General features: G+C 36.3%; 1 pseudogene; it reads right to left on the bottom strand.

Moving 5' to 3' along the window:
* Positions 1–2,409: 2,409 nt before the first annotated feature.
* Positions 2,410–5,066, bottom strand: LOC129355609 (macrophage mannose receptor 1-like; annotated as a pseudogene).
* Between the last annotated feature and the right edge of the window lie 4,110 nt (positions 5,067–9,176).

The following is a 9,176-nucleotide window of genomic DNA, read 5'->3' as shown; positions in this document are numbered from 1 at the left end:
TTTCGGGAAACATGCTTTTTTATTTTTTCATTTTCATTTTTTATTTACTGTCCAAGTATAACGTGCAATTGCACCTCCACTACATTAGGGGGCAGTGGCGCTCTCATTGGCAGAGTGTGTGCAGGGAGCATTCGCTTCGTTGGGGTTTTGTATGCACTGAGCATGCGCGCTTTGCACACAGCGCAGATTACGAGCATGACACGGAGTTTAGCAAACCCTCAAGTCACACCATGAAAAAATATTTAACAGGGATGAGAAGACAGGCAGAGAGACAGAGATAAAGAGACAAACGAAACTCTCCCAAAAGCTAAAACGAGGAAATATGACGAAGCGTATGTATCCGCGCTTTGCTTCACTGTGACTACAGTGGGAGACGAGGAAAGACCGATTTGCTCACTGTGCCTAAACATGTTAGCAGCAGACAGCACGAAGCCAAATCAATTAAGGCGTCACTTAAAGACATCACACTTCAATCACGCTGATGAGCTGCTTCAGTTTTTTCAATTTAATTAAGGATTTAATTGTATTTTGGATTTCAGATGCTCTTTAAATCTTTTCTGTTACAGTTAATAAAGATATTCTTTGCTGTAAGTTGGTCCATATTTCTTAATTTTTTTATTCTCTTATACGTTATTAAGGATAAAGTGTTATGCAGAGATGTACTCATTACAATTTTATAGACAGGCTAATTGAGACGCACTGCATTGGAAAGACAGCTAAAGATGATGAATAACCATATTAGTATTTTGCCAGTAGGCCTCAGTGTTTCTCCGCCAATGACAAAACAGATTTATGGGCGGATGAGCGTGGAAACTTTGCGAGAGCGTCTGCCGTGACATTTCCAAAAGGAACGGGGAACATATTACCTGAGAGGTTATATGTAACCCTCAGATAATTTTTGTTGGCTTAAAACACGAAGTAAATGTAGAGTTTTGTTAATAAATGTTTTTAGTACCGCAGGAAAATGCATCAATTTCACTTGTCCCTACCTTACTGGTCAGTCAAGGGCAAAATCAAGTTTAAGCAATTTGATTGGTTGTGATGGACTGAACTGTACTGGAGCTGTGCCTGTAAGATGCTACTTACTGGCAGTCGGCCTGTGCTATTGTTCTAATGTGCTGAAAGTTAACTTATTTAATGGAAATTGCGTATTTGTGTCTTTCTGACATTAGCAGGATATTATTTGTAATGGAAACGCAGACACTGAGAACGCTCTTTACTGGCATTTTATTTCAGGTCAATACACTGAAGCACATCATCGCCGTAACAACACAGTCCAAACTGATAAAACCTGGATGACCTTCAGGCATGATTAGATGCCATATCAGATCAAGCAGTGGGAAAGAGATGATCACCTTCTCTCATATTTGATGTCTTATTCTGTTCTTCATCTCTCTGCAGCCGTTTGCATGTCATAGTGATAAAAACTGATCCTTTCCTCGTTCTGTTTGCTTGTCTCCTCATAAAGCTAAACTCCGCACAATGACCGGCTGTTTTCACTTCCTCCTGGAAACTTTTCAGAGCAGCTCTCATAAAAATCAACTCATTTGCATCCATTTCTCTAAACATGTTTCCTTCATGGTGACGCAAACGTCCTGCTCTTCCTGAATGAAAACTCTGCTGTCAATGATCTTAATCACTGGGGAGCGAAATGTCTTCAGGAAGCAAAGGATGACAGAAGCAGATAGTTTTGCTCTTCCTTTGAAAGAAATGACATCAAATGTTCAGGTAAACATGAAAATGAAAGTTTTCCTTTTGACAAAAGCAATCAATCTTCTATTTTTAGTGTGAAAAACTGAGTTTGCGATTGCAGAGAGAGGAAAGTCAGCGGGTGAAAAACAACTTGTCGTCATTTTTCAGTCAGTAAGAAACAGAACATCTCAATATAATCACATACAAACTGATTTTATTTTGCCTCATATGGAAACAAAGTGTCATTTGTTTTCACAACAACATGTGAACTATATGTAATCTTTGAAGACTCATGTCCTCTTACAGATTGAGGCACAAAGTCCTTTTATTCACTGTGAATCAGGAGAGAAAAGAGGAGAGGAGGATGGAGCTCACAAGATCAGCACAAGTGTTTCTGTTGGGATCAAGAACCGAGAGAAAAATACTCAATTAGTCTAATTTGTTTATGTGAAGCTATGCAACATGAAATCAAAAAGAAACAAATAATAGCAACAATAAAAGAGCGACGCATCATCTGAGTTCTTCAGAACATCAGGATTATAAAAGCTTTTGGTTCAGCTGTGAAAGTTTTGAAAGAATCTGTGCTATTCAGCTTCAAACACATTTTACATATTTATCGTATGAACTGACTGTAGATAACCACGTTGGTATCAAATTGGTATTATCTCGTCTTTGGCCTCATCGTTCCTTTGGCCTGCAGTGGCCATAATGCTCCAATTAGACCTTAGAACAAATGAAGTTCAGTTCCTCTGTGTCGTTCTTTGGAACCATCTATGTTCTCCTCCAGCCTGCATGGCTCCAGACGTGTTGCAGTCGTTCATCCATCCTGCCGAGGTCAAGTTCTTATAGCCGATCATCTCCTTACAGACCCAGAACCAGAAATTCAGAGTGCAGTTGAAGCGCAGACCCAACCAGACGAAAGGAGTCGATGCATTCTTGACTTTCTCCTGGATCCATATCTGTTCATCCATGTTGGTGATGGTGACCAGGTCATCATGATGATCTCTGCAGTAGGTCAAGGCCTCATGCCAGGTTTTCTTTTCTTTGATCAGGATCACTTTATCTGTAACAAAGGATCACAGGACAATCACATTCACACTTTAGGTTTAAAAACAGTGAAATACAGCACAGAGAAACAATAATGTGTCTGATTCAAGGGAACATGTTGAATTTTAATTTGTTTTATGTTTTAGTCATTTGAAAAATGACTAAAACATACTCAAATATGTTTCAGTATATATATAGAACTAGGGAAGACTACAGCTGCAGACGTAAGTCTTGATCCTCGGCTCACACTGTTAACTCATTTATCTATGAACTAAAGGATATGTATTTATTGGCATTTTGCTTTCTTTATTCTTGATTTTAGTAGTAATATACATATAATATTACACATTTCACTCCTCAGTGAGGCTTTTATCTCTTGATTTTATTGTACTTCTCATGTTGGCTTTCTGTTTTGAATGCTTTTAAGGTTGACTTCTATTGTACAATGCTTTGTCATTTTATGTCTGTGAAAAACGCTTTAAAAACTTTTTTTTCTTTCCACACAGCATTGAGCACTTTGTTTTGCCTTGTTGCTGAAAATGTGCTACATCAATAAAATCACCTTCTTTTATTGTGGGAATATTTATCAGATCAACTCACCATCATAACAGATGAAGGGTTTTTTCTCATCACAGTTCTCAGTCCTCCATCTGCCTCCATCATCAAACACAGTCATGGCACATTGACCACTATTGATTATCTGATTGTTAAACCATTTATTCCAGTGCCTGAAAGAGAAACTGCTTCCATCTGACCACCTCCAGGTGTCTCTGAATAAACCAGTAAAAATGTATGTATTAATTTCCACAGAACTGATCTCATTCTCCAGTTCTCCATCCTGCAGTTGCTTCGTTCCACTGATCAGGTCTGTGTGTTTCTCTCTGCAGTAACTCTGAGCTTCTGTCCACTTTTTCTTTTCTTGAATCAAGTGATATTTCTTGGATGAATTACTGTCTGTGTGATAAACAAGATATGAGCATTAGTTGAAATAAATATTTTCTTCCCTGAATACAATCATAAGTTAAATATTGCAACAAAAATACCATGTTCAAGTCTCCAAATCTCATAGTTAAGAATTTTCTAATAATATATTGGTTATTTTTAGTTGTACTTTAATGAAGATTTTCCATTCAAAATGGTGGATTTCAATTCAACCGTAAGACTCAAACATTCTCACCATCATAGCAGAGAAAATATCGAGGATCATTACAGGACAGGTCTCCCCACTTCAGGTTCTTCCATATGATTCCACAGTTTTGCCACCCAGTTTCATCATTTGGTTCTCCTGGGTTCCAGTTTGTCTCACTTTCTTTGAACTCCACTTCAGATTGAGACCAGTACCATGTTCTGGTACCATGTGTTTGATCATACAGACCAATCCAAGCTTCCTTTATATCTCCATCTGAGATGTTGATGAGTCTCTTCATGTCCTTCATGTTAGTCACTGTGACCAGGTCAGTGTGTTTCTCTCTGCAGTACTGCTGAGCTTCAGTCCAGTTCTTTGCCTCTTTAATGTAGTGAAACTCATAGAGCTGACAAACCACTGGACAACATTGACCTAAAACAGATGAAAATACTTAGTGGATTTATTCACAAGACAACTTTAAAGTGCTGCAAGACTTTATTGGGATTGTATTCATTATTTTATCATCTAAAAGTCTTTTTGGTGGAAAATAAATTTAGTATATTTTAATGAAAATGCCAACATAATTCATGCAGAGCCACTTACTCGTCCAAATCAGCAGAAGCAGAGTCCACTGCATATTTGCTGTTAGACGGAAATGTTTGATTTTGACAGATTTTTTTCTGTTGAGGGAAAAAAAAACATACAGTAAAATCTCCCCAAAAACAAAATGAAACAATAAACAATCTTTTTATATCTAAGTATGAAGATAAATGAAATAAAAAGACTGTATTTCATATAGCTTCCTTGAAGTTTTATGTGACTTAGTCTTTTCATTTATTTATTTATTTTACATTTATTTAGGATTTTATAGGCCTAGTTGAAAACATAGAGCATTTGTTTTATACTACAATCTAAAAAATAACCACAAGAATTGTAAATCCATTTAAAAAAAACTATTTTTAATTCAACATCACATTATTAAAATATAGTTTTGTTAGCAGGAGGCACATGGACAACTCAATATTACAAATATTTATACTTGCATCAAGAATCAGAAAAACAAGAAGCCACTATTGTGGATCCACCTACAAACAGACGCAAATCTGATAAAAGATTGAAAAACTTACATTCAGTCAGGTTCTCTTGCGTCAAAGTGAAATAAAGATGTTCTCGTTCTGTTGCCTGCAGATCTGTTTGCTCCGTACCGCCTGACAGACGGCCCTCAGTGTGCAGATTTGAATATTCAAACATGCAAAAATAAACATCACATGTCTGAGCTAACTAGATGTGGCTTTAAAAAGTGTCAGTATTGATGGATTTAAGGATAAGTCTCTTTGTTTAGCATCTATTTTACCATCATCGGTCCATCATTGTCATTTTGGGAGTTTTTTTCCAATATATTATGTAATCAGCTTCTCATTCTCTATGCAGAGTATTATATTATAAATGCATATTGAAACCTCTGGCTGGTTTTTTGGCTGTATCAAAATTAGTGTATTCCACAAAACACTGTTTTCACAAGATTCACTTGATCAACAAGCGTATTTTTATATACAAACACATAACCAAATGTCTCTGATAATGTAATGTTTTGTGAAGTCTTTTTCTGGTCTTCATCATTTATAATAATAAAATAATAAAAACTGACGTTTCCACCGGGAGAGTAGCTGTCATGAAAAACTCACACACCTACACACACATTTGAAACTTGCGTGTTTTTGGCTTTCAAGCTCTCAAACTCAAGCATAGCGATCAATCGAATCGATTGAGTTTTTTAAAAATTAATAATTAATAATTGATCATCTTCTCTAATGTTTTGTGGTGTCGCGTCTCCTTCTGTTCTTCGTGTCTCTGCAGCTTTTGCATATCATAATGATAAAAACTGACCCTATCCTCGTTCTGTTTGCTTGTCTCCTCATAAAGCTGAACTCAGCACAATGACTGGCTGTTTTCACTTCCACCTGGAAACTTTTCAGAGCAGCTCTCATAAAAATCAACTCATTTGCATCCATTTCTCTAAACATGTTTCCTTCATGGTGACGCAAACGTCCTGTTCTTTCTAAATGGAAACTCTGCTGTCAATGAACTTAATCACTGAGGAGCGAAATGTCTTCAATGTCACTCATAGCTGATCACACAAATGATAGAAATAGGGATATTTTAATTTATTTTCATATATATATAAATATATATATGTTTTGTTTTTTTCAAGTTAATCTCACCTTCTGAGTTACTTTTCACCTTTTCAACACTTCCTTTTGTTTTGAGTGGTGAACTCTAGTGAAAGCTGTGTTTTCCAGGATGACAGAAGAAGATAGTTTTTTTCTTCCTTCGGAGGAAATGACATCATGTGACATAAAATGTTCAGGTAAACATGAAAATGAAAGTCTCCTTTGTGACAAAAGAAACCCAGCTTCTATTTTTAGTGTGAAAAACTGAGTTTGCGATTGCAGAGAGAGGAAAGTCAGCGGATGAAAAACAGAACTTGTCGTCATTTTTCAGTCAGTAAGAAACAGAACATCTCAATATAATCACATACAAACTGATTTTATTTTGCCTCATATGGAAACAAAGTGTCATTTGTTTTCACAACAACATGTGAACTATATGTAATCTTTGAAGACTCATGTCCTCTTAAGAACTCAGATTGAGGCACAAAGTCCTTTTATTCACTGTGAATCAGGAGAGAAAAGAGGAGAGGAGGATGGAGCTCACAAGATCAGCACAAGTGTTTCTGTTTGGGATCAAGAACTGAGAGAAAAATACTCAATTAGTCTAATTTGTTTATATGAAGCTATGCAACATGAAATCAAAAAGAAACAAATAATAGCAACAATAAAAGAACGACGCATCATCTGAGTTCTTCAGAACATCAAGATTATAAAAGCTTTTGGTTCAGCTGTGAGAGTTTTGAAAGAATCTATGCTATGCAGCTTCAAACACATTTTACATATTTATCGTATGAACTGACTGTAGATAACCACGTTTGTATCAAATTGGTATTATCTCGTCTTTGGCCTCATCGTTCCTTTGGCCTGCAGTGGCCATAATGCTCCAATTAGACCTTAGAACAAATGAAGTTCAGTTCCTCTGTGTCGTTTCTTTGGAACCATCTATGTTCTCCTCCAGCCTGCATGGCTCCAGACGTGTTGCAGTCGTTCATCCATCCTGCCGAGGTCAAGTTCTTATAGCCGATCATCTCCTTACAGACCCAGAACCAGAAATTCAGAGTGCAGTTTGAAGCGCAGACCCAACCAGACGAAAGGAGTCGATGCATTCTTGACTTTCTCCTGGATCCATATCTGTTCATCCATGTTGGTGATGGTGACCAGGTCATCATGATGATCTCTGCAGTACGTCCAAAGCAAAGAACAGTTTTTTTTTTCTCTTTATGTTTTAAAATACTTTTTTGTTTTTCATCTCATTCAAATTTCTTCCATGTCATTTTTTGAAGCCACTTCCTTTAAATTACTTGCTTTTCCTGGTTCTCATGTATTCCTTCTATTCAGCAGAATGTCAGTATTTGAATATTAAATTACTCCACCCAAACGTCTGCACCTGTCATAAAACGCAGTCAGATTATTTATTTATTTATTTGTCATGACGTGAGAAGACTTTTAAAAACATTTTGAGGAACATTTAAGCTCCATGAACTAAAATTGATTTGGTTTCAGAAGCTGCAGTTTCTTACTAAAAAGATTTTTTAAAAATTGTTTTTAATCAAGATATTAAACAAATGAAACAGGTAATGCTAAAGGAAACCTTAACAAATAAATGCATTTATTTAACAGAGTACAGTTCATTCTGGGAGCCTTCAACGCACAAACGTTTCTTGAAAATTAAGAAACGTTTCTTTTCATTATTAATGGCATGAAAATTACAGACCAGATATTTTTGTTTCAGATATTTTTCTCTACATACTTGACGTTTGACAAATTGACTCTTTTCTCAAGCTTATAAGAGAAATATGATTCAGAGAGTTTCCTGCTCCTCAGACATTCTTCAGTCTTTCAGAGATCTGATTTCAGATGTTTTTTTTAATGATGTTTCCATATTCTAAATTTATGTGGAGCTCCTGGAAACTTGAAAGTTGTGATGAATGTCAAAAATGCAGAAGCTCTGATGTACCGAAACCAAATTACTCAGCCTGAGTCTTGATAAACTGAAAAGAATAGAAAGACTTCCACTTCTTTTTTGGTACTTTATGGTTTATTTACGTCCTTTTTGACATACTCTGATACATTTGTGTCTTTTAACTATGTAAATATTCAACATGCAAATACAAGGTTTTAATTAACATTGAATTTGGTCTTTCTTGATGTCCAGGGCAATCAAACAATCAAAAAAGATTAAAGATGAAAAATGACACCTGACTAAAAGCAACTGATGTACTGATGTACTGATGACCTTTACTTGGAACAAATAAAATTAAACTTCTCAGTATCATTTTTCTTAAACCAATGATATCCTCCTCCCGTCTCCATGGCTCCAGACATGTCACAGTCGTCCATCGGTTCATTCTGGGCCAAGTTGTTGTATCTGACCATCTCATCACTGACCCAGAACCACAAATCCAGAGTGCAAGCATAGCTCAGACCCAACCAGACATAATCAGTCGATGCAAACTGGGCTTCCTGCTGGACTGATATCTGTTGATCCATGTTGGTGATGGTGACCAGGTCATGGTGGTGATCTCTGCAGTAGTACAAGGCGTCCTCCCAGGTTTTATTTTCTTTGATCAGGATCAATTTATCTGTCAGAAGTTCAGAAAAAGACTAAAATAATTAATATCTTATGTCTTAGGATGTCATTTGTAAACAAGAAGAATGACATTTAAAATGTGTTTTGTACGTTCATGATTTGAGGTAAACATATGTATATTTTCAAGTAACTTAAATATTTTGTTCCAAACACAAATATAAAAATGTATATAGGAAGATGAATAGAATCAACTGTTCTTCTGCAATACAATATTCATTATTTTATTGTGGGAATATTTATTAGAACAACTCACCATCATAACAGATGAAGGGTTTTCTTCCATCACAGTTCTCAGTCCTCCATCTGCCTCCATCGTCAAACTTAGTCATGGCGCATTGACCACCATAACTTGCCTGATTGTCAAACCATGTTTTCCAGTATCTGAAAGAGAAACTGCTTCCATCTGACCACCTCCAGGTGTCTCTGAATAAACCAGTAAAAATGTATGTATTACTTCCCACAGAACTGATCTCATTCTCCACTTCTCCATCTTTTAGCTGCTTCGTTCCACTGATCAGGTCTGTGTGTTTCTCTCTGCAGTAACTCTGAG

This window comes from Poeciliopsis prolifica, unplaced genomic scaffold (assembly GCF_027474105.1).
Source record: "Poeciliopsis prolifica strain line A6 unplaced genomic scaffold, Auburn_PproV2 SCAFFOLD139, whole genome shotgun sequence".
In the NCBI taxonomy this organism is placed as follows: Eukaryota; Metazoa; Chordata; class Actinopteri; order Cyprinodontiformes; family Poeciliidae; genus Poeciliopsis; species Poeciliopsis prolifica.
This window is presented reverse-complemented; position numbering and strand designations above follow the sequence as displayed.